At 53.2% G+C, this 3,233-nt stretch overlaps 1 pseudogene across 1 annotated transcript; it reads right to left on the bottom strand.

The window, feature by feature from the left end:
• Positions 1-408: 408 nt before the first annotated feature.
• Positions 409-1,122, bottom strand: LOC117096504 (annotated as a pseudogene). Its single transcript, XR_004442509.1, has 2 exons — positions 1,046-1,122; positions 409-940 (listed from the first exon to the last, which is right to left on the bottom strand). The product of XR_004442509.1 is annotated as an immunoglobulin lambda variable 2-14-like (transcript).
• Between the last annotated feature and the right edge of the window lie 2,111 nt (positions 1,123-3,233).

Genomic DNA, 3,233 nt, shown 5'->3' with positions numbered 1-3,233 from the left:
TATCACTCAAAATCTTCCCAGCTCAGCAACCTGGGGTATTGGAGCAAAGTGAAAGGGCAGTAAAAACAAACAAAAAAGTGGATTCCTCTTTCTTCTTAATCCCTCAGAAACATCTTCAGATCTTCTCACAGTGCTCACTGCTTGGGGACAGAGGTGCAGGGGATTAACCCAGCCAGGAGGGCCATCTTCACCAGAGTGTGGTGGATACAAAGTTGAGTAAGATGTGGTTTCTGGAAACTACCCCTAATAACGTCTGTCCAGATTGGTCTGCACACAGTGGGAGATTCCAGTACATTTAGGATGAGGATGTTCTTGAAAACAGCAGGGACTGCACCAATCAGGCAACTCATTGTCACTCTCCCTGAATTTAAAAAGCTAGGAATAGTCACATGTTCAGGGACAACAACACTAAAGCAAAAGGAAGCTGTCCCTGTCCTGGATGAGAAACCACAGAGCAGGTTTCCTTTTGGATTTCATGGTGGGAAAGGAGAGGAGCTGAGAGAGAAGAATTCTCGAGGCCGCGCTGCAGGAAGCCCCTTGCACAGGGTGAGGAAGCATCTTCAGAGCAAAGAGGAAGCCTGAGAGCCCAGGGCAGGTTTTGGTCTCATTTCCCTGTGAACTTGGACCACTGTGGAAAGTGTCACTGGCCTCATATGAGCTACAGTAATAATCAGCCTCGTCCTCAACCTGGAGTCCAGAGATGGTCAGGGAGGCCATGTTGCCAGACTTGGAGCCAGAGAAGCGATCAGAGACCCCTGAGGGCCGAGTATTGACATTGTGCATTATGAGTTTGGTGGTCGTGCCTGGCTGCTGTCGGTACCAGGAGACATAGTTATAACCCCAACGTCACTGCTGGTTCCAGTGCAGGAGATGGTGACCGACTGTCCAAGAGACCTGGACACAGAGGGAGGCTGAATCAGGGCAGACTGAGCCCAGAACCCTGGAAAGGGAGAAACACACTCTGGTGAGTCAGTGCTGGGCCCAGGTGAGCCTGAGGAGCAGGAGACCAAGGATCAGAGGTCTGCCCCTTCCCTGGAGGTGTCACCTGTGCCCTGAGTGAGGAGGGTGAGGAGGAGCAGAGCCCAGGCCATGGTGGAGATGTCCAGAGAGCACTGCCGAGACCCCAGCACTGGGCCTGGCCCCAGCCCTGTCTTATCCCCACTGCCTCAGAGGGGGGCGGGGCCTCCATGCAAATCTACATCCTGAGCTCCTGTCCTCGCCCCACCCTCACCTGGGCCTGGGCTCAGAGATTTCTGCTTCCCTGGACAGCAGGGCTCAGCTGGGGGGATTGAAACTCCTTGACTTGGATTTCCTGAGACTGAGCCCATGACAGTCCCTGGGAAATGGAGCCAGCCTTGGGGTCCTTGTCCTTCCTGTGCTGCGGTTCATGGTGGTCCACGACGGCTGTGGGGTCCCAGGATTTTCCTTCCCTTCTTTGTGGGGCCAGTGTGAGGGCAGGGCCCAGAGTGGCTTGGAGACACCCCAGCGTTCCCCTTCCCAGGGACCCCTCAATCCCCCTCAGCCCTTCTAGGGCTCCTCAGGTCGGCTGGTTCCTCACACCTTGCTCTGCCCTCTGTGTCTGCGGGGGCCTGAAGCTCCTGCTTGGATAAACCTGGGTTCATTTATTGGCCCTTCTAGAAATGCATTTGTGGGGGCACAACAGATTTAGGACCCCAGACTGCTTCTGTCTCTTTAGGGGGACTTAGGAAGAAGGAACTCCTAGGACTCACCCCAGGTGAAGCCCAGCAGGAACCTCTCAGGTCCAGGCCCAGGCTGTCCCCTGGTGGCCTCAGAGGGAGGAGCCCGAGGCCCAGGAGCCTTCCCTGAGTCACAGCTGACAGCCCCTGCCCTGCCCTTTCTGCCTTCTGGTTCCCTTCCCAGCTCAATCCTAGGCCCCTGGTCCCTTCTCATCCCCTCCACGCTCCCTCCCCCAGGGTGGAGTGCGTCTCCCACTCCAGGGCTCCTGGTGGTGCCTGTTTGCTTTTCCCAGAGGACTGTCCCACCAGTTGGTGTCCATGCGGCAGCTCTGGCTCAAGGGCTGAGGAAACCTCACACGTGAAATAAATCCACCCCAGCAGGCGGGTAGGACAGGAACATGGAATGAGGAGAAAACCAACTGATTCCTCAAAATGTTGACAGAAAAAGTGTGACACAGAGAAGGCAGTGCTCACAACAGCTGTGACCAGCCTCATGGGAAGCAGGTTAGGGTGGTGTCCCAGGGCCAGAGGAGCTGAGGAAAGGTGTCTGGGGTTAGAATTGGATCAGTTAGCACCAGGGAACCCTCCTGAGGGTGCGTGCGTCCCTCACAGTGTGACCCAGGACTTTCCTTAGTCCTGCCTTTTAGTTCACATTGAGTCCCCCTCAGCCCAGAGCCGGGCACCTCCCTGAGGTGAAGCCTCCCGACACAAGAGAGTGGCTGACCCCATATGTTCTTCAGAAACTCCTGGGTTTGGGGTAAAGACTCCAATCACGGTGACTTCTTTCTGTCAGAATAGAAATATAAACGTCCCCTCAGGAGATGGACTGGGGGTTCTGCCGTGTGAGTGCTTGGTGGGGAGGGACTGTTTTGTGTCACTGTCCCTGTTAGAAGACATTTATAATGGCACAGGAGAGGGGAGCCCTAGGCAAGGGTGAGAGGAGGGAAGAGTGGGCTCAGGTGAGAAAGTGTCGTGTGGGGAGGTGACAGCTTTGCATTTGAGACTACTGTTTCTGCGTGTATTATTTAGATATTTATGTGCTATGTTGCTATATGAATAGTTGTAAGAAAATAATGTTTCCATTTGAGATAGCGCTAAAATGGAATTAGGTCAGTGACCTGCTGACATATCAGTGATGTTGATTGTGGAGCCAGTGGGCTGGATCAAAGCCCTGAGAACACTCCAGGAGCCCAGGCACTTCCTGCAAAAAGGAAATCTCTGATCTTCAGGACACGCTACCTTGTCCTCTCTTCCATGTTCTGTGAGCACCAGAAGCAAACTAGAGCCCGGCCAACGCTGCCGAAGTCACCTACCTGATTTAAACTCTCCTGGATATGTGTGTCCACACAGGGAAACAGACACAGACATCAGAAGCACTTTCTACATCTATCCTCACTGCAGCCCAAGCAGAAATGGAAAGTGGCAAGGTTCTCTTTTCAATCGTGTTTTTTTCAAAGGTTTAGTTTTCCTTGAAATTCAAAAATCTTGTTTTTTAAAATATGAGGGCTTTCAGAGATGGGTTCACTGGTTCATGTT

This window comes from Trachypithecus francoisi, unplaced genomic scaffold (assembly GCF_009764315.1).
Source record: "Trachypithecus francoisi isolate TF-2019V2 unplaced genomic scaffold, Tfra_2.0 Lachesis_group14, whole genome shotgun sequence".
Lineage (NCBI taxonomy): Eukaryota > Metazoa > Chordata > Mammalia > Primates > Cercopithecidae > Trachypithecus > Trachypithecus francoisi.
Note: the sequence above shows the minus strand (reverse complement) of the source record. Positions and strands in the feature narration are given on the sequence as shown.